Source organism: Lissotriton helveticus, chromosome 7 (genome assembly GCF_964261635.1).
Source record: "Lissotriton helveticus chromosome 7, aLisHel1.1, whole genome shotgun sequence".
NCBI classification, from domain to species: Eukaryota; Metazoa; Chordata; class Amphibia; order Caudata; family Salamandridae; genus Lissotriton; species Lissotriton helveticus.
The window spans coordinates 415,211,788-415,237,042 of NC_136068.1; the positions used below are offsets into that span (position 1 = coordinate 415,211,788).

General features: G+C 47.7%; 1 protein-coding gene and 1 long non-coding RNA gene across 7 annotated transcripts in view; one reads left to right on the forward strand and one right to left on the reverse strand.

The window, feature by feature from the left end:
* Positions 1–25,255, reverse strand: part of NFATC2IP (nuclear factor of activated T cells 2 interacting protein) — a 748,854-nt gene that overhangs the window by 445,076 nt on the left and 278,523 nt on the right. The gene's annotated exons all lie outside the window — the stretch shown is intronic.
* On the forward strand, positions 13,266–22,700 carry LOC144768540 (uncharacterized). Its single transcript, XR_013598562.1, has 3 exons — positions 13,266–13,338; positions 21,604–21,737; positions 22,193–22,700. It is a non-coding gene; the product is annotated as an uncharacterized LOC144768540 (long non-coding RNA).

Below are 25,255 nucleotides of genomic sequence, written 5' to 3' on the forward strand. Positions count from 1 at the left end.
CCACTGGGAGAGTTCAAGTGTCCCCATGTTCAGTGCGGCGCCTGAGCCATCAGCCACCATAAGTTCAAGTGCCGAACAGCCAGGACAGCAAGCAATTAGTTAAATCCGGAAGAGGCATCTTAGATCAGTCACCATCATCCGGTGCCGGAAGGTCATTCTCATGTTCAACGTTCCTGTCCCGACCACCCGTCTGCGCCTTCTGGATTGCTTTCAAGTAATCTTCCACCTTCTGCGGATCCGTGAAAAAAGGCTGCTTTCCTTGGTGCGTAATTCGCAGCCTCGCCGGGTAGAGCAAGGCATAGTCTATCTGGGCTTCTCGCAGTTTCTTTTTGACGTGCAGGAATTTACGCCTCTCCTCCTGTACCATAGGAGTGAAATCAGGATAAATTGAAAAAGTGACGCCATTGTAAGTTAGGGACTGCTTGGTGCGGGCCGCCCTCAGAGCGACGTCTCGGTCGAGATAGTTCAATAGGCGAGCAATGATGGAATGCGGCGGGGCTCCGAGCTTGAGGATAGGGGCCAGCGACCTGTGTGCCCTTTCAACGATAAACTGAGGCGAGAAAGCATCTTCTCCTACCGATGTCCTGAAGAGGTTCTCCACATAGAGTTCCATCTTGCCCGTGGACTCTGGAATGCCTGTGACGCGGATGTTGTTGCGACGGCTACGGGCTTCCAAATCCTCGTTTTTGGCAGCAATGACCCTCAGCAGGTTATCCATGCGGGCAAGTTGAGTTGTATGTGATGCGGTGATATCATCATTGTCCGAGATACGTTGCTCCGTTGACTTGATTCGCTCATGTTGGTCCACCTTGTGCACCAGAGCGTCCATCGTGGACGACATCCTGTCCACCTTCTCTACTACCGTGGCGAACCCCTGGCGCATCTTCTGCAATAGTTTGTGCATGTCAAGTTCCGCAGCTGGAGATTCAGTGGCGGCCACGCCCGCTCCGCTGGTTCTCGCGTCTTCCGGCGTCGTTTTCGAGCCTTTCTTTGCGGCGTCAAAAGTCAGTTTTGGTTGGCGGTTATCCGGTCGCACCATCGTGTCTCAGCTCTTCCCTCCGCTCGCCAGCACAGGGGTCAGTAATTCAGGAGTGCTCCCCCCTCCAGCTGTTGGGGGGTATCTACCGCTTGAGACCGGACACGGTGAGAATAGAACAGAGTGTCGGTGCCAGCACTCGAACGGTAGTGATCTGCTACTATCAGGTAGGCCACGCAAAGTGCAGGTCAGTTAGGGAGTGCGCACTGCAGACACCACGTGCACTCGTGGCGTCCCACAGGCGTCCTTCAAAAAGACAAGGTAGTTATGCACCTGACCCCAAGAAGAAGGGTGTGTTCAGGTCTCAGACCGTACATGCAGAGCCATGCATATGAGAGAGCTGGGGCCCCAACGCGTAAGCAGCAGGGGAGCTGCGACGCCACTCACAGGAGCTGGGATCAGGTGCTGCAGGCCTGTGCATAAATCAGCGTGCAGTCATCTATACAGGCCTGCAGCGCTAACCACTACACAAGACAGTCTCAGTCTCCAGCTGCCCACGCAGTGCCACTTACTCTCCCTCAGGTGACAGATCATGTAAGGCGAAACAGAGCACTGCAGACGCAACATTCAAACCCCCGGGGAGGGAGTATCCACACACGATGTCTCCATAAATCTCCGGCGGGCTCCGGTAGCGCCCCGAAGTGTCTTCTCCCTACTGGGCACGCAATGGCGGGCAACTATGGCGGGCTTCAGGACGTGAACCAGCCCGACAAACAGTATTGCGGTCCAGTTCGAAACCAGCGGGCCACTCTGCAATTTGTTCCGCCCGCCCCCGCAGTGAGGACTTAGCCAGGTTCCCTCGCGGTCAGGGCCAGCACACTCACCGGGTGCTCGTCGGAAATCCTCCAGAGAGCGGGAGGCGTGTGAGGGGCCAGCACGGAGCCCAGCAAGTCCAGCAGCCCTCCGTCGTCAAACAGTCAGGCAATACAGCAATCCTGCAGTAAGCAGGAGAGATGAGGTGCAGGCAGCGAGTAGGCGATGTCCGAGTGTGCAGACCTTCCGGCAGGCGCCAACGGTCGGGGCCTGTCAACTCGTGTAGATCCCCGGACTTTGCTGGCAGCAGGCGTCCGTTCTGCCCGACTCACCAGCTCCAGAGACACCACCGGGGAATCCCAACAGGATCGCTTTCTCGGCTCCAGAGAATGCTTGTGCCCCAGAAATCAAACCTAGTGCAGGTGGCAGTTCTGGACACAGATTGGGCTGTTTTCGGGGACCTTCAATCACCAATGGGGTAGGATTAAGGCAGGATAAGTGTTCCAGGGAACAGGAGCCTCCGTTAAGTGGCCATTCCGTGTGCGCGCCCTCTAGCGCCCCCCCCAGAGGCAGGGCTGCTTCATGGATAAGGGAGGAGATGGGGGGGGGGGGGGGGGGGCTATTCTTTCACTGAGCACAACTGTGCCTTGGCTGGGGTTTAAATGACGCTACTCAGGAGTAAACACAAACAAGAAATGCCAGTAACAGACGGAAAAACAGTGATGTAACTAAGCATCAGTGCGTTCAAAAGCAGAAAGATAAAAGCGCAGTTACAAATGGTCATATACGTATCTTCAAATACACACGCATACCTACACAATATTTTGTTCTGTCCAAAAAACAAACGTGATATTGCAGAGGTGCTACTTTTATCAGACGCACTCGTATTACACAAAAATAGCGCTACGAGGTAACTTCGAGCGCTGTGAGGTAACTGCAAGATGACAATCGTAGCTTTAGTAAGTGAGGGGGATGTACAGGCACCCAGAGTGGGGTGGGGGAGAGGAGGCGGGGGAGAGCTCTTTGAAATGTGAAGCGAGGGGGGGGGGGGGGGGGGGGGGAGAAGTGAGCGGATCCCTTTGAAGCACGCATGGCCTCGCGTGCTGTGAAAGAAGTGTGAACAAGCAACAAATGGTTTTCATGTGGTGATGTGAGGCAGGTGGATAGAAGCGCGTTCACGAGACCACATGCACTTCTGGAAATCCGCATTTTTCAGAGCTTAGTTTAGCCCCAATAGTCTCGTCCTATCCATTCCTTGCGGAATGGGATAGGCGAGACCTAAAAAAGGTACCGCGCTGTTCCCAATAGTGGTGAGTATATGGGTCACACATGTGTTTAGATTTAGTAGGGTCTCGGTGGAGTCCTACAGTTGGGCATCCATTTTGTTGGATTTAATGTCCACACACCCTTACAGGTGTCATGCTTCATCATTGGTAATGCTCCTCGTTGGGTGCAATACCCAACAGGTGGCACCTCAAAGAGGTGCTCTTTGGCGGACATCTTCTATCCAACAGCCGTTTGGGTGCAGTGCGGATGTGGGGCCAGGATGGTGTAGACATTCTAGTGAGTTAAAATGAGGCCAGGAGTACCAGGATCAAGTTTATTCTGGGGGTCCCCTGCTTCAATCAAAAGAAAGAACTAGCCTGTACTCGATGGAATGTTATGTTCCCTTAATCGAGACTTGACTAGTATGTGCAGGAATTGGTCAACATGTTTATCGCAAACGTACAATGACTAGCGATTCATCAGGACCTATGTCAGAAATAAATCTTTATAGGGAAACGGTCTACAATAATTGTTCTCCTAGGTTTAGGTATACATAACTAACTGTAAAGTGAAAACAATGGTGTACCTGTGTTGCGCTGTATCTGCCTATGTTGGGAGACAAAGTAAGCAAATCACAACAGGTTTCAAAACAAACAATCATAGGTGACCTCGTACACTCAGTGCAACATGCTAGTGAAAGTGCTGCTAGCATGTGAGTTAAAAACGATAATAAGTATGATCCTCCGTGAGCACGGTGGTGAGCATGCCCCTGTGGAACAATACAGTTTAAAATGCATGAACAGCAGCATTCTCATAGAATATGGGGAACACCTCACTCACCTAATTGGTCAGGAAAGAGCACAACAACAGTACCCGGCGGGTAGTACATCGGGTAGCAACCTCTGTAGTTAAAGGCTGGTTATAACAAGGAAGTGACAGTAGAAATGTTGAACTATGGGCCTACTGTCCCACCTTATGATCATGCAGTTCTGCTGGGAATGTAGGCGGGGAAAAGATAGCGAAATGATTTAGGCCAACATCCCTTCCCCCGGCGGGATGACGCATCCGGGCAGGATTAAGGATGTCCTGGACGGTTGGGTGAAGACTTAAGCGGACATGCCCCGTATAGGGTGTGCCTGGTGTGTAGAGATCTAGGTATGCCCCCCATGCTGTAGCAGAAGGGCAACGGTGCACCCAGGGCTCATGTGACTGAGGCTGGAACCCGGTTGTGTGTTGGTCAGCAGAAAGCACATGCCCGGAATTACTGACTCATGTGGGTCAGTAATAGTGGTGACCTCGCTATGTATCCAGCCGCCGGGGAACCACTTCTGAACCCGGTTGTGAGTTGGTCAGCAGAAAGTGCCTGCCCGGAAATAAATACAAAAAGACTGACTCATGTGGGTCGGCAATAGTGGTGACCCAGCTATGTATTAAGCAGCCGGGGAACCACTGCAAACTAAGGAACTTCGGTCACTCACGCACTGAGTATAGGTATTGTTCCCTAACCAGTGGCCGCGGGAGGTAGCGTGGCCTAATGCCTCATTTGCGCTCGATTTGGCGAGGGTCTCAAGAGTTGAGCTGCCAGCTGGTGTAGCTCAAGCCTGCCAAAGGGACCTAAATTGGGCTGGCCTAAGGTAATAGGAACCGCGTGGTGTGTTGGAGCTGCCTAGCGTACCCTGTGAATGTACCGGTCTTTAGACCTTGGTGTGAGCTGCTGCTCATCGCGTGTAAAAAAGAAGAAACCTTATAAACAATTCCCTGACTGAAAACGGGAACTGGGCAGTTTTGAACTGAAAGGGAACCCCATTGCCATGGTTCTAAGTGTAGAAAGGACTGGGAGGGGACGGCAGTGGTAACGGTCCGGGCTCACCTGATCCACCCCCTCTCAAACCTATGTGGCAAATAGGAAAACAGCTAAGGTTACGCCCGAAGCCACAGGACGGGTACTTACTTGTGTAATCCAGTGTCTCCTTGATACGACCTACCCCTCGTCTGCGGGGTCCGGGTGGTGATCCGCTGCCCGGCGGCCATCTATTTTATTGAATGTATGGTGTCACCTGACTGAGGGGGAGGTATCGGAGTGACGAACAGGTCGCGCATCACGCGGTGAAGAAGGCAGCCATATCAGAGTGGTGAAGGGGAGAACGTTCTCTTATGCTGCCAATGGGTGCATAACTTCCCGAGAGAGCTACAACAGAGATGAGCCCGAAATCAATTTGAGTGAATAACGGCGCAGTCAGTATTGACAACTGTGATTAAAGCGGTGCTCTGGACAAGATGGACAAGTGGCGCTGTTCGCGTCATGTGGAAGATACAGGCCGGAAGGCTCTCCGTCACAAACAGCACTACTGACATTGCTTCAGGGAGAAGTCCAGTCAATCAGACCCAAGTCTGCCAGTGTAGAAACAGCACAGATTTCATTCACGTTTGTCGGTTTGCTTTAGGTCTGGAGGCTGGTTGATTGTGACACCGCAGGAAAATCACTCCATGAGCTGGTCTGGAACATGCTTACACTATGTAGCATATGAATTCCCTGCCTTGCACGCACATGCGGTGCTGCTGTGTTTTAGTCTTCGAATATCTACGCCGAAGCGGGAGAGAAGTGTGCGGCCGCCATGAATACAAAGCTTGGCGTGCTGCACTTTATAAAAACATATACATTTTAAAAGAAAAGCATTTTGGCAGTGCCCGATAATGAAGTTGCAAGGCCGCTGTATGAGCTTTATAATACAAGCTTTCCCCATTGCCAAAGCAGAATGAAAACAGTGCTTACTGAGTAAATGAAGGAGACAGTATAACGCTGAAAGTAAAAGATCTAGTCCTGGTGGGCGGTCACAAAAGACAGGGCGGTAACAAGGAGGGACTAAGAATCCTCACTATCAATCGGAAGCCAGCGTTTAGCATGGACGATGACGCCAGCCAATGAAACATGGGTGGGGCTTCCACACCACTTCTATAAGACACCCTAATACAGCATGTCTCGCAAAGGGAGCATGGCATAGGCTGCAACGCTAGGCAAGACCTAAAAATGGCCTTTCTGCACCCAAAGAAACAGGCCATTGATAGTTTCCTGGGGATAGCTATGAAAATAAAACACATTTTATATAAAAAGAGTGAGGAAGGGAACAGATGAGGTGATTTCCTGGTGGCCTGGAACATTGAAAGCCTGCACGATGTACTCTGAAAACTAAAACAAGTAGTGCTATCAGGCTCCGAGTGCCACTTAGTGGGAGGGTGCCACTTAGAGGGAAGGGGGGGGAGAGAGAGACAGAGACAGCGAGAGAGAGAGAGACAGCGAGAGAGAGAGAGACAGCGAGAGAGAGAGAGACAGCGAGAGAGAGAGAGACAGCGAGAGAGAGAGACACAGCGAGAGAGAGAGAGACAGCGAGAGAGAGAGAGACAGCGAGAGAGAGAGAGACAGAGACAGAGAGAGAGACAGAGACAGAGAGAGAGAGACAGAGAGAGAGAGAGACAGAGAGAGAGAGACAGAGAGAGAGAGACAGAGAGAGACAGAGACAGAGAGAGACAGAGACAGAGACAGAGAGAGAGAGAGAGAGAGAGAGAGAGAGAGAGAGAGAGAGAGAGAGAGAGAGACAGAGAGAGAGAGAGACAGAGACAGAGAGAGAGACATACAGACAGACAGGTGTGTAGAGGGGGAGAGGTGTGTAGAGGGGGAGAGAGGTGTGTCGAGAGGGAGAGAGAGAGGTGTGTCGAGAGGGAGAGAGAGAGGTGTGTCGAGAGGGAGAGAGAGAGGTGTGTCGAGAGGGAGAGAGAGAGAGGTGTGTCGAGAGGGAGAGAGAGAGAGGTGTGTCGAGAGGGAGAGAGAGAGAGGTGTGTCGAGAGGGAGAGAGAGAGAGGTGTGTCGAGAGGGAGAGAGAGAGGTGTGTCGAGAGGGAGAGAGAGAGAGAGGTGTGTCGAGAGAGGTGGTTAGAGAGGTGGGGAGGGAGAGAGAGGTAGAGAGAGAGGGTGGAGGAAGAGAGGTACAGAGAGGATGGAGGAAGAGAGACAGGGTAAAGGAAGAGAGGGGGTGAAGGAAACTGCAGCCTGCTTGCTACGTAGTCGCAGTTGTTTCTCAGCCAAAGAAATGCAAACCGCACATTATTGCAGCCTAAATGGTAGCCTGGCAGGCTGCGGGATTTGCATAATGAAATGCTGAGAGGCGATCTGGCTGATGTGTTATTTCAGAGATGGTTTAACTTTAATACAATTCAATTTCTGGAAGGCGTGTCACTCAAACCAAACCGCCATTTGCAAACGGAAACAATTGCCATGGTATTCCAGTCATGCTGCGATTCAGGGTTAAGTGGCTCTGTGTCGTGGTCAAAGATGATAGGCGCATACCCTGTTTATGTTGCAGCACAGAAATAACAGAATGGAAAGTCCAGGCAAGCCCTTCAATTCCATCTGAATTTAAGGACAGGCAAAAGTATGTCTGGGGATGCGGGACCTTTAGAAGTGCAATTACCAAGTACGGTTAGATCATAAATAAAGTTATTACTCCTTGCCAGGCGTAAAGAAGCCCGTTTCTAAAATGGCTAGATAGCATTTAAAAAGCATAGTCAAGTTACAACCGTTTCAACCAGCTTGTTGGCTTAACCCCTTCGACGCTCATGACGAGCTGGGCTCGTCATGAGGTAGCCTCCTCGCACGCTCATGACGAGCCCAGCTCGTCATGAAACATGGGAATGAGTAAATCCCAGCGTACGGGCGGAATTCCGCCCGCACTAAAGAGGTTAAAAGACTGTAACCAGGCAGGGAGCATTGGAGGAGTACAATTTAATAATATCAACATCTTTCTACAGATACATTACATCTCCTGACTTTCGAACTCACACCATGCAACAGTGTGCCACACGATATAGACTGCCCTCACACAGTGGGAGGGAAACTGCTGGAGACCACTGCACAATAGTTTCTTTTCAGCTGTTTTGGGAAGCTCTGAGTAGCTGATGTCAATTAAGAAGTGTGAAAAGACCCCAGGACATCGTCTGCAGCTCAGCAAGCTTTTGTTACTTGTTTTTTGTTGTTTTTTCCTCGAGGGGAGGAAATCAAGGGGGGCAGAGTACCTCTCCCAGAAGCAGTTCTCGGCATGAAGCCCGCCCCTTTCAGGGCCACGTCTCCGACCACAAACGGTGAAATGTATTAATTCGGCAGGTCTGCAACTCACATTTTTATTAGTATAATTGAATAGAAATAAACTCAGTATAGCTAGAGAAATACACGAAGACTAAAAAATATAGCCACATTAGGTGGAAACTTTGGAACAAAAGTGAAGTTTTTTTAAAGCCCGTACTATCTTTTTTACATATTAAGTGCTTGGTCATTGTACAGAAGGGTGGTGAGGTCCTACAAAGTGTGCTAGGGTAGTAATTAACGTTATTGATGCAGGAGGAGTATGTGTTTTTAAAATTCCTTATTAAAGTGCACGCACAATTGCCCACCATTTTATGAGCTTTGTTAGTTTGATGTGCTTTTTTCTTTATTACTGGATGGATTGCTGAATAATTCGTTTTAATTAAACTGGGCTACAAAATCATTCAATGTACCCATTCCCTCGGTTTTACTTTTTTAGATTTTTTACTAAATGCAGTTCTTGGTACACCCGCTCGATAAGGTATCAACAAAAAAAGAGAACGAGAGAGCAAAGTTAGATTCAGATTTAGAGGGGGTGAAACGAGGACAAAGGCAGAGAGGAAAGGAGAAATACACAGGGAGTGAAAGAGTGTATAAGGAAACGAGACCGGCGCAGACAGAATAATAAAAGACAGAGGAAGAGAGAAAGGAAACAAGGTGAACAAGAGGCTTCCTTTCAAGTCTGGGGGGAGTAGGCGGGGGGCAGGGGAGCGAGCGGGTGGAAGGGAGGGAACGAGGGGCGACCGCTGGGAGGGGGGCTGGGCAAGCATGCCAGCATTCACGAGCAGATGGTCCTGTTTATGACCTGCGGAGCGCGTGAAGTGGCTGGTGGCAAATGGGCTCAAAGCGGCCGGTCGCTTTGATGTTCTTGGCTTGTCTTGCTTGGTGCTTCAGCACGCGCATTTCCCATAAACTGCATGCAATCCGGGCTTGTTCAAGAGTGTTTCCCCTGTAATAGGTTCAGAGCTATAAAAATAGCTCGACCTAAAAATTGAGTCACTATTACTGTGGCCATAAGAGAAATACGCATGCGCGAATAAAGCCGAGAATGAATGCGAGCTGACTGTGCCTGAACACCGAGGTTCAAGGCCACCATGCCCCGAGAATACAGATGACCACCAACTCTTGTGGATGTCACCATTTTATAACGTGGGAATATGTTTGAATCTATGAATTTGAGAACGTGACTAGGCTGGACATTTTCTTAAACAAAGGACCCTTTAAAATTTAGCTGACACAACGGAAAGCGAATAATAAAAAGATGAGGTGATGCTCATCTACCCCAAATTGTCCAATCAGGATTAGAGTTTATGCTGTTAGTTACTTTCCTAGATAGATTAAGTTAGTGAAAAAGGTATAAAAAGTGCTGATTTTACTTGAGAATAAACTTTCAATTTCCTCCAGAGATGCTGTCGGAATGCTGATTTTCCTGAGATGTAAGACACTGAATAATTTCCTATTTCCTTTTGAATGAGGACTGAGCTTTAGATGGTTATTAGTTAGGAGAAAATTAATTTTGGGAACTGTCTTTTGCTAATACTTTATTTCTGAAATCAAAACAATAATGTCCATTTCTGAATCTCTGAAATAAATGAATATAAAGCTTTACTCTTTTAAAGTTATCTTTTGAATAAAGAAATAAATAACGAATAAATTGTGAGACATGCTAAACTTTGCTTTTAATAAAAATTAGATAAAGGAGAATTAAGCTGGTTTTGTATTTTCCTACGCTTAATTTTTTACTAGCAGATTCAACGTCAATGGTTGTGTGTCTAATTAAATGTTTTGTTAATAAAACCATGGTAAACTAATTTAAACTGCATGTGTAAATAGTATAAATATCCAGTTATAGTTTAGACACTCCGCTATGATACAGCAGCTTTCCTTTGAATCTCACCGATCCATGAAGTAAGATGGAAGTGTTTTGTGAGTGACTTGAGGTGTTATGGGCCCCACTGACTAGTAGATGTACGATTTTGTACTTCATGGAAAGGTGACATGGTTTTAGAAATTATTTCCGGAGTAGCGCTGCATCAGGGGGCATCTCTAAGATGCTCTCTGTAGTGCATTTTAAATTAAATCCCACACTGACATCAGTGTGGGTTTAATGTGCTGAGAAGTTTGATAACAAACTTCTCAGTCTGCAGTGTAGCCATTATGGTGCTGTGGAGTTCGTAATGACAACCTTCCAACACCATATACTCTTAATGGCATTACTGTACTTACAGTGCCCAGGAATGGTACTGGGTACTGTAGGGGCACAGGGCCCATGCACCTGTGCCCACACCACCGGCGTAGCGCACCCAGCTAGCTAGAGGGGTGCCTGAGGTATGCCAGGGCAGTGTGTTTGCGGGCATGGCACACCATGTTGACTCTGTTTAGTTCTGCACCAAGACCCTCAGCCGGCAAAGGCAGTGTGCGCGTGTCAGGGTACAGGGCCCCTAAGGTTGGCACAATAAATGCTGCAGCCCTTAGGGGACTTCTCTGGTCACAGTGCCTGGGTACCTAGGGTACCATTTACCAGGGGCCTACCTGTGGCCAGAGATGCAAATTGGGTTTAGGTTTCAACAGTTTTAGGGAAGGAAAACAGGCCTTGGGTACCGGATTGGCAGGAACCCAAGGAACACTCAAAGTGCATCAGTTATCAGGCAAAAAGTGTGGGGGGGTTACTGCAACAGAAAACCACTTCCTTACACATGCCTTCCGCCACCTCAGAGTAATATAAAAAGGCAAATTCCAAGTTCTCCCGGATATGCTGCAGAATGTCCAGAACTTCCTCTGTGCACACATTTCCCAGTAGAGGTAGAAGGACAGGGCAAAAAATCACTTAATCTCCCTGTGCCTGAATGGGTCCTTGTGTAACGTTCCATGTGAAGGGCTCCAATACCTTCGGGTCAAGTTCGCGCTATATAAATCTGCATTAAAAAAAAGGGACTGCTAGCCTCAGAATCCAAGTAGTCTCCAGAGAGCAAAATCACCTGACCCACAGCCGAACAACTGCCCTTTCTTTTTGGTGCAACCCTGCCATCCAGTGCACGGGCCACCGCAGGCTCAATCATTGCCTGGACCTCAGAGTAAAGCAGAAGAATCTGCAGGACCCCTGAATCTGCTCCGGCTAGCAGGAACCGGCTCTTCATCAAGAAGATGACAGCACATGCTTGAGTTTAGATGTACGTTTCCCCCCCATAATGACAATCAGTTAAGCTAGCAGGGAGACACCTAGATCTAGGTACAACACCCCCCCCCCCCCGTAACCAACCAGTAAAGGACCCATTCCCTCAAGGAAGTTCTTATGTTGTAAATACGTAATCCATGCCTGTACGATGCGAATCCTATTGTGTTTTTAATTTTTGTGAACTTGCCATCTATTGTTCAGCTCACTTTTTTCATCTTCCTCGTTTGTACTTCTAACTTGTAAGTAAGTATGTAAATGTCCTTATGCAACGGTTTTGGTTCTATTGTGAAGAGCTCCGACAGCTCGCTATATAAAATTGCATTAAATAAAAATAATTAAAAAGAGTCAGACAACTAGGAAATATGCCTTAGCCCCAATAAGCATGGGCATAACAAACCAATCCAAAATTTACACGAAGGTATGCAGAAATAATTTTTATAAAAATGTCTGCTCCGATGCCCTTTATTAAATCGCATTCCAGAAACTGGCAACAGAGGAGCCGCGCTGTAGCTTCCCAAGGCTGGGCTCCGACCCGGAAGCACAGCCCCAGACACCCTGAGCCGGCAACACCGTCATCTGACTCAGCCCGATCAAAGTAACGCAGCAATGGAGTGCACCGCGACACCGTTCACTAAACCCCCACTATAAATTGCAATGTAGACAGGGCTCACAGTACCACATCAGATCACTCCATGCAACCCGCTTCCCCTTCAGTTTGAACACTTGCCCCAAGAAATGTCCAACAACGAAACGTCCACGACCTCACCCCACCTTCCTAATACTGTAGCCTGACTGCCTCCCACAACTTGCCCAAAGCACTCCGCCACCCATCATATACATGCCTTTCCCCAAGTAATTTAACAGTAATCCACTCCTATTCTTACTGCGTCACTGATTGTACCAGACCCCTTTGTCCAGGGGTCTTCGTCAGGCCTCACATCGAACTCCGACATTATAACCTTACAACGCCAAACCTACCTCTTCTATGATGTCCCGCGCCACAACACTGCTGGTAGAATGTAGTGATCTGGCTTTCTCCGCCATGGTCTCCGGATCCGCCATTTTTTGACCTGTCCTAGGTCCCGCTCTCGAAATCCTTAGCGGTCATTGGTTATTTCTTCTGTCACCTACGGTATTCACGTTTGCCATTGGCAAGCTCTTGAGTTTGTTATAGTTAAGCATTCTCCCATTGGTCACCCAGGGTTGCGGTCCCAATGTTTTGACGATTTAGCATAGTTGCTATTTAAAGCAGATTCGAAGCCCTGTTGGTCATTTTGGGGCTGGGTTTTCATTGGTGTGGTTCTTCTAAAGCACTCTGGGAGTTGTAGTTTATGATTCGTGAGAAAACTTTGTTCGGTCTAGTAGTTAATCATTCGCCTAGTTGGCAAGTTTTATATGCGACACTTTCGTCCTTTAACTGCGTTAATGTATGATATTTTAGTGGTTCGAGTGACACGGAGTAGCAGGAAGTATGATCACATAAGGTCGATTTTACATATTAGCCCCTTTTGTATGTAATAGTGTGGAACATAATTTACAACCGGTGCAACGCACATGATTCAAGTGTACAAACAAAGTCTCTAACATTTGCATTTTCTAGCAGATTATTCTTAGTTGTGTATGTGGTCTCATAATAAAGTCAACCCCTTTTTTTTTATCCCGCTCACACATGCCAACGTTTTAGAAGAGTTGAAGTGGGAGATTTAAAATAAATAATTGGGATAATGTATTTTTTTCTATTGAAGGAGAGGCAATTTCCAGCAGGAAATAGCCAAAAGAAAGTTTTTGCTTTCAAAATTGGGGTCTCTCCCGCATGAATCGGGTCATTTACATGTATGCACTCTTTAGTGGATCAGTATTACCTCATGACAATACTGGGCAACTTCCTCTTTACTCCGCTGCAAAGTCCCATTACAAGTGTTATGACTGATCGAAGGTAGATGTCGTGTCATGCTAATTACCCACGCAGAGACTGGTAATCGTTTAGTATATTCTTTATTCCTTTGATTGCCTCATTCCCACATGCATGTCCGTTCCCGCTGCCCTCGTCCAGTGTAATACCCGCCCCCCACTTCCTGACCGGAAGTGGTGTCCGGTCTGTCCCCTTTCCTCGCTCCGAGTGCAGGGTCCTAGTGCCCCTGACCTCCGGTCACTACATCGCCGCCCCCCCCCCCTCCCCCTTGTCACGAAAGAATGTATAGAGAGAGTTCTTTGTATATTGTGTCGAAACGATAGGGGAAAAGAGAAAGATATAGAAAAAATGGAGAGACATGGTCATCCCCATCGCTACATTTCTTCAATCAGTCTTTTTGTCCTTTTGCTCACTTTTTGGACAAGTCTCTTACTCTTCTTTTTGTGATTCCTCTTCTTGTCCTTCACTCTTGTCCGTCCATCTTCCTTCCTTGTCCGTTGCTCTGTTTCTCTTATGCTCCTGTGTTCTGTGCCAGAGCACCCTCTCCCTCTTCATTGATAGTCTTCACTCCTTTGAAGTGAGAACTGTTGCTTGGTATTCGGTATGGGCCTGCCTCCTCTGTGATCATTGGCCCCTTGACCTCAGTTATTAGCTGGTCCATGGAGAATGGACTGTCAGACTTTCTCCGTTGCTGCTGACGCACTATCACTTGGTCTCCCTGCTTGAGGTGCACTGTAGTGGCATGTCCTCTTGAGTCTGCGTATATTTTCATCTTTTCTTTTGCTTACTGGTCCCTGACAGCAATGCTGCTTTGTTCTGATGACCTCTTCGCTTCTAACTGGTAGCCGGGTTCTGCTTGTCCTTCCCAGCACTAACTCAGCTGGACACCTCCCTGTGGAGCGGGGGGGGGGGGGGGGTTCCAATAGTCTCGTAATACTTGACAGAGCGCCTGTCCTATAAAGATCTGTCCCAGCTTTGCTCTTTGGACAGCTTTCTTGATGTTGCCCATGAACCTCTCCACCATACCATTTGCTTGTGGCCACAGAGGCGTTATCTTCCTGTGATTAATGCCTAGGTCGTTCACAAATCTTTTGAACTCCTGAATGTAGGACCGTTGTCTGTCTCTAGTGTCTCTGGTGATTCCCAGGCTGCAAATAGGTCATCTCGTATCGGCAGTGTTGCGGTGGCTGATGTCGAGGAGACGTGGCGTACTATGGGAAACCTAGAGTATTCAATGATCACAAGCAAGTAGTTGCCCGATTCTAGCGGCCCCTAGAAGTCTGCTGCCAATGTTGTCAATACTGCCTTTGGAAGTTCAGACATTTGTGGTTCCAGCTTCGCTGGCTGGTCTGAGACAGATGTGACCGCTCATAATGGTGTCTTTCACCATTTTGTCGAGACAAGTGAACCATATATTCTTCCGTAGCATCTTTGTCACAACTATGCCTCTGTGCACCTTGTGTGCCAAACTGACAGTCTGTCGACTTAGCCCTGTTGGCATTACTATCCTTGTTCCTCACATTAGTATGCAGTTTTCAGTCTGATAGTACATCGTGTATCTTTTTGAATGTTATCATTTCCTCCTTGTTGACTCAGTCTCCCATTGCGCAATTGTTGATTTGTCTCCATCTTTGCTGTCTTGTTGTTACTTTCACCGCTTGCATTGTGCCGTCCTTTTCTGTCTCCTGTTCTAGTTCAGCCAGTGTTATCGGCGCCGGCGTGTTCTGTCTTAGCACGAAGTTGAGATATTCTTCTGCCATTGAGGTCAATTCTTGTGCCTGTGGTAAGGGGTGTCAAGACATGTCAGCCGGGTTGTGCTCTTTGCACGGCTTGTGCACGAGCTTGAAATCATAGTCCATCAGTCTTATGCCCCAGCGCTCAATGCGAGGCAGCATCTTTGCATTCGGATTGCCATATATTGTCACCAGAGCCCAATTGTCAGTGACAATGGTACATGGTTTTCCGTAAATGAAAATCTGATAGTGTTCGCACGCCCAGACCACTGCTAAGCTCACCTTTTCAGGTTTGGTGTATGCTCTTTAACGTCAGACAGACTTAATTGCATATGCAACAATTTTTCTTGGCGAGTCTCTCCCTGGCAGGTGTGCTAAGATTGCCCCTAGACCTACCGGTCAGCTCGGTGCATAGCAGCGGATCGAAGTAGGCAAAGTGACCTACGGCTATCACGGCCTGTCTGAATACTTCAAATGCCCAGCCACACTTGTGACCAGATGAACTTCTGACCCTGCTTTGTTAAGTCCCGCAGTGGTGTGCTCACCGTGGCGAAGTCTTTTATGTAGCGGTCACAGTAACTAGCAAGACCAAGAAACAACCTCACTTCTGCAACATCTATTGGAGGTTTTGCCTTGTTTAATGTCTCTACCTTGCTGGGGTCTGGCCTCATTTCTTTTTTCGAGAAGATATGCCCAAAGAACACCAGTTCACTTCCTCCCAACTCGCATTTGTCAGCGTTTAATGTTAGTCCTGCTTGTTCCAGCTGCAGGTATATTTCACATAGGGCATTGTCATGTGCTTCATCGGACCGACCAAACACCAGGATGTGGTCGCTGTAGTTTAGACTGTTCTTTATGGGCCTGATTACCTGCCTCATTGTTTCCTGAAATATCTCCACAGCCGATATGCCGAAACTCAGTCGCTTGTAGCGGAACAGGCCCATGTGCGTGGAGAACGTGGTGATGTATCTCGATTGCTTATCAAGCTCCAGTTGATGGTACCCTTTGCACAGGTCCAGCTTCGAGAACCGGCATGCTCCAGTGAGACTACTTATGCCGTTTAGGTGTGGCCCAGGGTGTCGTTCTCTTTAAATGGCTGTGTTTAGTATCCTCATGTCGACGCATATGCAGATTTTGGAGGTGTTATTTTTTTGGAACCGCCACTATGGGAGACAACCAGGGAGTCGGCCCTTCTGCAGGCCCAATGATGTCTTGTGCCAGCAGACTCTGTATTTCCTCTTCAACCTGAGGTTGTAGGTGTATGGGCACTAGTCAGTGATGCTGCACCACAGGTTTGACTGCCTTGTTGATGTGCAATGTTATTTGTTTCCCTTTTAGACTCCCTAGGCCTTATAGTACGGCTGGATGTTATTGTAGAATGTTTAGTTTCTCTGACATGTGGTAAGTCATGGCCAGGAGTCCCATTACCGGTGCCCTGACATTGCTCAGTAGGCATGGTGCCGGGATGTCTCCCCGTAGCACACATAGCTCTTCTCTGCATGACCGGTCCTTGTACGTTGGTGTTTCTTTGAACTTCCCATGTTTTCCACCGGCTTCTTCGAGTCCCAGGTGAAAACATAGACGGTCGATGACAGCAGCGGTCTTCTCTTCATCTTCTCGTACTCAGACGTGCACATGATGTTGCACGTGGCCCCACTATCAAGCACGAAGTGTGCGCTGTGGCATCCTACTTCAATCTCCACTGTTGCATTTTTCTTTATGTGTTGCTTCTCCACAGGGTTGATGTGCGCTTGCCTTCGTTTTTCCTCGAGTGCATCCGACAAATACAGTCATTCCACCCTTTCCGACCCAAATGTTCCTCCCGATTCACCTGAGGAGCTGCGATTTGCCAACTTCACGTGCCTGGCATGCCTGCTTGTTACTGCTCGCGGAACTCCACGGACTGGCAACATTCGATGATGCGCAGTCGTATCGCTTGTTCATTGTCGAACTTGTCAAACTCGCAATACATTACCAGCTTTCGCAGTCTTGTTGCGAAATAGTCTAGGGACTCCTCTGCTCGTTGACACGCAGTGTTGAATGTGCATCTCTCAAAGTCGAGGTGTCTTTGCGGGTCGAACTTCTCTGTGAGACAAGTCCCTTGTACGTCCCTGGGAAATGTGAGCAGGACTTCTACTTCATCTCCTGCGAGATTCAAGAATAGGTCAACATGTTTGGCTCTGCGATGTTTGTGGCACGCATGTAGCTCTCGAGTTGCCGAATCCAGCGTTCCCACCTGATGCCAGTCTTGGGTTCCAATATGCTGAATGGTAGCGGTCTGCGAAATATTGCGTGTGTGCTGGGTTTATCCCTTTCGTTGGCCATTGTTCTTCCTTTCTATTCTTTCCTTTGTAATGCTGTGTGCCTTCTTTACTTTTCTTGCTGCAATTTTCCTGTAGTTCTTTATTTTCACCTTTTTTTCTAGCTTTCTCTTAATGCCTGTCTTCAAAATGGCCGCCTGGCCCTCTTTAGCTTCTCATTCGCCGACCAGCCTGACTGTAAAATTGCCACTGGTACTTTGGTGGGCAAGATTTGCAATCGATTGCATTGCCTGACTTCAAAATGGCCACTGGCCCTTTCTCAGCTCTTCATTGGCTGTCCCACCTGACTCCAAGATGGCTGCTGAGCTCTCGCTAATTTCCAGTTGAACCTCCATGCGGGACGCTCAGGGTCTCGTTTAGTCAGCGGGCGGCTTTTTTTCACGATCAGGTGCTTAATTTGCACTTTCCTCATCTCACTCTACTTGGTGCGGTCAGGGTGGGCTCCTGATGTCGCTGTGGATGCCGTACACAGTCCAGGGTGGGCTCCTGGCTCAGTTTGTCATGATCAAGGTGGGCTCCCGAATTTGTGTCTTCTCTTCTTTGAGGACTGACGGACCAGGATAGGCTCCTGGTTTTAGTCTTCTTCTGTGCTCAAACGTAGTCTCCTTGATTGGCGGACCAGGGTGGGCTCCAGGCTCCGCACGGGAGTGTTGGCAAGGTGGTTTCATGTGGTGGCTCCGGATCCCACCTGCTCGTCGCCAGTTGTCGTGTTGTGCTAATTATCCACGCAGAGACTGGTAAGCGTTCAGTATATTCTTTATTCCTTTGGTTGCCTCATGCCCACATGCATGTCATTTCCCTCTGCCCTCGCCCAGATTAATGCCCGCCCCACTTCCTGACCGGAAGTGGTGTCCTGTCTGTCCCCTCGGCCAGAGTGTAGGGTCCTAGTGCCCCCGACCTCAGGTCACTACAGTAGGCTGGCACACTAGGAGCAGTACATGGCTAAAGTTTGACTGCAGGCCCAACCCCCCCAACTGAGACCACGAGGCTCCCAGTGCACTAAGAATCTATAATTTAAAGTAACTTATCAGCTCTGTAATGCGGACCAGTGGCTACCCTCAGCAAAGACAATTTCAAATCACTCTTCAAACCAGCAGATTGAGAACGGAATGCATACACTACAATAGTATGATTTAATGAATGAAAATGTTTAGTAAAGTCAAGCAGCTCCCAAAAAAGACGTCCAGGCTTGAAGCACAAATTACCAAGTGTTAGACTTGGCATCTTTTGGCATGTTTCCCCTGAGTTTTAGCTTTCGGACCTCCCGGTTTGGACTGTTTTTGCTGGCGTAGTGTTTCTGCACACTTTTCTCACTGCTGATCACTGGTAAAGTACAATTGCTCCTGTGGTAAATTGTGTTATGGATTGGTGTTTCCATGATTGGATATTTGATTTACTTGTTAGTCCCTAGTAAAGTGCACTGAGTGTTCCAGGGCCTGTGAATCAAAGGATTGGTGTCACTACAACGCGGTTTTTTACAACGCATTCCGTTACATCGGAATTTTTACAACGCAGGATCCATTACATCGGATTCCATTACAACGCATGGCATTACATAGCAGATGCTATTACAACGTTGTTGTTGTTGTTTTTTTTTGCAATTGCCGCCCTAAGTGCGCTGGGGATGCCCAGACGTGGGTCCCAGGCACTCCACACCACTTGGAGTCAAGCTAGCCGGGCTGAAGAGAGGTGTTACCTCGAAACCGGTCCGGTCCTCGGATGCTTGATTCCGTTCTGGGAAGGACATGGCTTTTGTAGTTCGGACTGGACTGTTCCCATGGGGCAACAGGGTCAGAGCTGATTTGCATATCGCCATTGTCTAACCCAGGGTGGTGTGGAGTGCAAAAAAACGATGGATTTGGGCCCAGATCTTTTGACTGGGGGAGTGTGTGACATTGATCCACATTCAGTCCATCACTTGTTGTTTTTGCAATTACAACGCATGGCATTACATCGTAAGTATAGGTAAGTATACCTTTTTAAAAAAATTGTAATTAAGTTAATTTAATTAATTTAATTTAATTAATTTAATTAAAATACATTTTAAAATAGTAATTTAATTTAATAGATTTAAATCTATTTATTTAATTTTAATAAAAATTGTAATTAATTTTAATTAATTAATATAACGAAATTAATTTAATTTAAATATTTTTAAAATTGTAATTAAATTAATTAAAATAATTTATTTAATTTAATTAATAAATGTAAATATAATATAATTAATTTAATTTAATTTAATAAATATATTTTAATTAATTTATAAATGGTAAATATAATTTAATTAGCCCCAAGCACAAACCCAACCCTGAACCCTAAAACACCCCTGTACCCCAAAACCCAAACCCTGCCCTGAAACCTAAAAACACCCCTGTACCCCAAAACCCAAACCCTGCCCTGAAACCTAAAAACACCCCTGTACCCCAAAACCCAAACCCTACCCTGAAACCTAAAAACACCCCTGTACCCCAAAACCCAAACCCTACCCTGAAACCTAAAAACACCCCTGTACCCCAAAACCCAAACCCTACCCTGAAACCTAACACCCCTGTACCCCAAAACCCAAACCCTACCCTGAAACCTAACACCCCTGTACCCCAAAACCCAAACCCTACCCTGAAACCTAAAAACACCCCTGTACCCCAAAACCCAAACCCTACCCTGAAACCTAAAAACACCCCTGTACCCCAAAACCCAAACCCTACCCTGAAACCTAAAAACACCCCTGTACACCTGTACTTATTTTAAAAATTACTTTAATTAATATAAATAATAAATTAATAATATTAAAAAACATAAATAAATATATTTAATTATAATTAATATTAATAAAATTAAAAAAAATTAAATACTTACCTATACTTACGATGTAATGTCATTAGTTGTAATAGCATCTGCTATGTAATGCCATGCGTTGTAATGGCATCCGATGTAATGGATCCTGCGTTGTAAAAGTTCCGTTGTAAAAGACTCCCGTTGTAAAAGTTGCGATGTAACGGTGCATCACCTGAATCAAATGCTACTAGTGGGCCTGCAGCACTGATTGTGCCACCCACGTGAGTAGCCATGAAAAGGTACCTCAGACCCACTATTGCGGAGTCTGCGCGCAGTTTGTAACTGCCATGTCGACTTGCCAGTGAAAACACTTGCCAGTCCCATACCTGCTTTTCTTACATGTCAGCCACCCCTAAGATAGGCCCAAGGTACCCCTGTGGGAAGGGTGCATGCAGTGTATGTGAATGGTAGGACATGCCCTGGTTTGTGTGGCATTTCCAGATAGTGAATTATGGGCAATTTTGTTTTTCACTACTGCAAGGCTACCTGTTCCCCATTGGACAGAATGGGGAGTTTGTTTATAACAGCTTATAAACATAACTGACCAGAGGAATTAGGTAGGAAAATAAAGTTTCGTATGCCTTAGCTCAGAATCTAAAGTTGCATCTTTTAGTGAAGGTTATTTTTACATTCTGTGTTTGAAAACAGCACTGTTAGAAAGTAGGGGGGATATAGTCAAGAACGTGTAATCATCGCAAAAAAAACGTAACGCAACACTCCGCATCGCAGGAAAATTACGCTGTGTTAAGTATTCACAACACGGCGGTACCATGCGATAGTCTCCAGATAACACGTCAAATGATCACGTTAAAATCAAAGCCATGCCGCAAAAATGCGAAACACGATCGCAGAAAAATACGATGAGGCCAATCGAGATACAAAAAGCAGCGAATAGCAGCGGAAGGCCTTCAAATCCCCCACGTATTGTGGGAAAATGCACTATAAAAGCTACAAAAACACCAGAAACCATTCAAAGTGCGTAGCAACATGGATGCACCCTGACTGAGCGCAGAGGCCAACGCGAACCCCATAGACCACCAGCAAGGAACAATGGGGTCAGGGAAGGCCAAGGAGAAGAGGGAGAGGAAGACTGGGTGCAGTCCGCAGGAAAAATAGATCTGTGTCACGGAGGTGACAGTCCAATTGTGGGTCAGTTGATGGTAGTGTTCTATCTTGAATGCAGTCGGAGTGTTGAGGCAGCCAATGGAGGAGGCCAAGAGGCACTGGCATCATGTGAAAACCTAAACCAGGCACAAAGCCGCTGCCATTTGGCTGGACTGTTCCCATTGGGCGCAGGGTCAAGAGTGATTTGCATATGGCTGCATCCAAACTGGAATGGCAAGCAAAAAGAACGATGGATTTAGGCCCAGATCTCTGAACTGGGGTTACTGTATGACATTGTTCTGCATTCTGTCCATCAATGGTTCTTTTGCCAACAGGAAGGCAGAAATGGTGACAGGAGGTGGGAGTCCTACGCCACAGGAGGAGCTGGAGGAAATGGAGGCCACAGCTTGTAGACGGTGCAAGGAGTCGATACTTCGGACACAGCCCTGGGGGACCGGACAACAACAGTGTGAGTAACGACCAGGGACGGGGGGGGGATATGCACAATGGCACACTTGCACAAGGATGTGTAGCACACTGCACACCCACAATTACCCAGGATGATGTCCCTGATCCCCATGCACGCTGCAGTACACACACATAGCAATCACAGCACATCCACATTGACGACACTGTGGCACATTGCGCAAACCCGAAACTGTAGAACAGAGGACACAACTGGCTCCACACACGCGCTGAAACTCGACAACTACATCGGACAGAGCTGGAAACTGTGAAATGGAAATGTACACGTACAACCTCACATATGTCATGTAGTCTAAATGTCCACTGTACCCCATCAAAATCCAGCATCTCCCAAACAGTTACAATGTGCATTGTCATACAGTCTGCTTGTAAACCAGAACAATGCGCCAACATACATGTCAACACAATGTCAACATGCATCTACCCTTCACATTGCAGAGGGACACACAACACCTCCAGCAGAGAAGACCACTCAGTGATGCCAGAGAGGACCACCACACCTTCGACACTGACACCCTACAACAGCCCATGGACATCCCACGCAACCCACCACCAGGACCAGGGCAGCCAAGCTACATAGAGAACACAGCCCCTGCAACAGATCACACAGCAGGAAGCATTAACAAGCACGGCTGGCTCCCACCACCTCACCGACCCACACATGGCATCCCAATGCCAAGTGTCAGAATGCCAAAAGGAGGTGGCCAAACAGGTGTGGGTGGGGTCCGAAAACATGGAAGATGAACTAGATCACATACATGGGTGTCTAATACCCTTCAGGGACCACCTACACCTCACAAAGGAGACCCACACTGCCACAGAGACACATGCAGATGCACATTCCCAGTATAGAACCACGCCTAGGCGCATGCAAATATCAGTCACACCCACGTTGGCTCTGCGTACGATGGCCCAGTCCACTCCACGCAAGTATTGAGTGAGGGACGACAAAGCTATATGTCCAAGGTCGAACCCACTTCCTGCGGTGACATGTCTGCGTCTGCTGTACACAGCACAATGTAATGTCGTAGGGCCCAGGGCCCTCATGCGTACAACACGACCACATGGACACACTCAGATAGTACGTGGAACTGGCTCCAGGCACGTGTGCCCAGACCCTTTATTGGCAGGGCCACATGCACAGTGATGCCTGTGCTGGATGTGTGTGTGGTGAGTGCAAGCCAGCCCTCACGGAGTGGTTGGTGCTGGCAACAACTTGAACAGTAGACATTGAAAGGGAAATAGAAAACACCAGCAAAACAGAGTCAACTGCTGAGCAACATGGAGGGAGCCGGAGCTAGTACAGTGGTCACCCAATATGCACACAGAAGTGTCTGAGCTGCAGTGCACTGAGGTTGGGGCACTAGAGCAGAGTGCACTCATGTGAAGAAACTGTCTAGTATTGTGTCTCTTCAGGATATTCCTGATGCAGTGTGGTATGAGACCTGCAGCATCTTCCTCACCAATGTCCAAGGTCTACCTCACTGCTTGAGGGGACATTGCTGCGTAACCTCTCCACAGCACAAAACTCAATCAGTAACGGTCCATGAGTTTCGTTACACTGAGTCTGTGGCACCTGGAGTGCTCAGCAGGGTATCCGGCAGATGATGGCATCCGTCAGTCTGCCAGTACCACTGTATCGACTCTGTAGGAGAGTGGGGTCTGCAATCCTATGGTCACCCCAGATTTTTTTGCTTTTTGCTTCACTGGTTTACGACTTTCCCTGGCTGTGGGCCTGCTAATCAGACCCACAGCCTAGCTGTTCTCTCTCTAAATTGACATCCATGTACTTTAGGTGCATTTACCAATTGGTATTGGGACCCCTCATCAGCCCCTGTACAGTGTACCTTAGGTATCCAGGGCATAGGTGAACCCAAGGCCTACCAGGGGCTAAAGCATGTATTATGCCACCCCTGGCTGGCCATCTAAACAGACAACTGGCTGGTAAGACAGCTGGGGCAAGGTGGTGTAATCACTCTGTGGTTCTGAAAATCTGGACCCTGTTATCCAGATATCGAGGTCCAATACCCGTGTCACAAAATATCAACGTACCATGACGAATTTGGTGTCCACGAACCGATAAAGATTAGGACATCAATCCTATACATTTGCGTCATAATCGAGGGTCGCCAACGACCCTAAATCGTAGTTACCGTCCCGACCCCTTAGACTCCATTTTGTGAACGACATCCATCTTGTGTCTTGCCCTCATGATAAGTCAATTAAAGGTCGAGCTTGATCTAAAAGGACACGTCCACCTTCCCTGACTTCCCCCTGACCTGTCCCAACTGACTCCATTGCCTTTAGCCAAACCTGTTTGGGCAGCCCCTCGCCCAGTGGCCAAATACGATAGCATCAATACATAACATTCCTCAAACCATTCACTACATACAGACCATGCTTTCTACAAACATGCACCTGTCCATACTCCTTGTTTATGGCCAGTTTTATGACTGGGTGGTACCTTCCTTTATTGATGTTTCATCGATATCTGATGGGAGTTCCGGGTCTGGCTGGGTAATTATCACGAACTGGACATCTATAATGTGGGCTTGCTTACATGACTTCGCTCTTTGTATTATTATAGAAATATGTTTACAGCCGTATCATAAACTCAAGAATTCTTGCTTGCAGCTATTATTTCTGTATATAAGGAGAAGGCTGGTTCTGTAAAAACGAACAGTCTCCTGAGAACACATGACCCGTGCTTGTCGTGCTTCTAGGACACCTGTTACTTGGTAGCTATCAATAAAACTTGATCTCTGACTGCGACTAGAAGACTCCGTGTTTCTGTGGTCCGAAACAAGGGGGAACTCAGAGGTCTTCGGGTGTTATTCCCTGGCACCACCGGGTTCCTAAAAACCCGGCACCTCAACCCTTTTCTGTAGATATAGTATACCTATATCTAACCCCAAAATGGACACATATATTCCTATCAGTCACTCCTATTGCAGGCCTTATCAATCCTGAAGGCAGAGTGCTTGGAATTATGTGAGATGGTGCTCTAGCATGAGCTGAGCCTGTCTGCAGCTTGCGGAACCAAGTCATTATAGCTGTTCCATGATAACGCTATACCATATACTCTTAAGTGCATTATAATCCTCGCGGTTATTGCTAACTTTGGTATAGCATCATCAAAACATGTCGAGTAAGGTGTCATACGAATTGGAATACTACCCCCTTGCCAGTTCTGGCGACGGGGGTAGCATTCCACCCTTTTAGAGGGACACGACATGTATGTAACTGTGAACCCCGGTTAAAGTTAACTCGAGCCTCAGCATCACAAAATGGATGCTGCCACCACAGACACAAGTCTGACCACCTGCTGCTGAGAGTCCTTCCAGCGAGGGAGGCCTGGACAAAGGGTTTCCTGCCTTGGGAGGTGCTAGCACCCCCCCCAGACAGGATTTTGTGTATTGAGGTAGGGAGGCCTGAAAGGAATGAGACATGCCTGGGGCACACAAGGTGCCCTGTGCATACACCGGTTCAAACCAGTTGCTG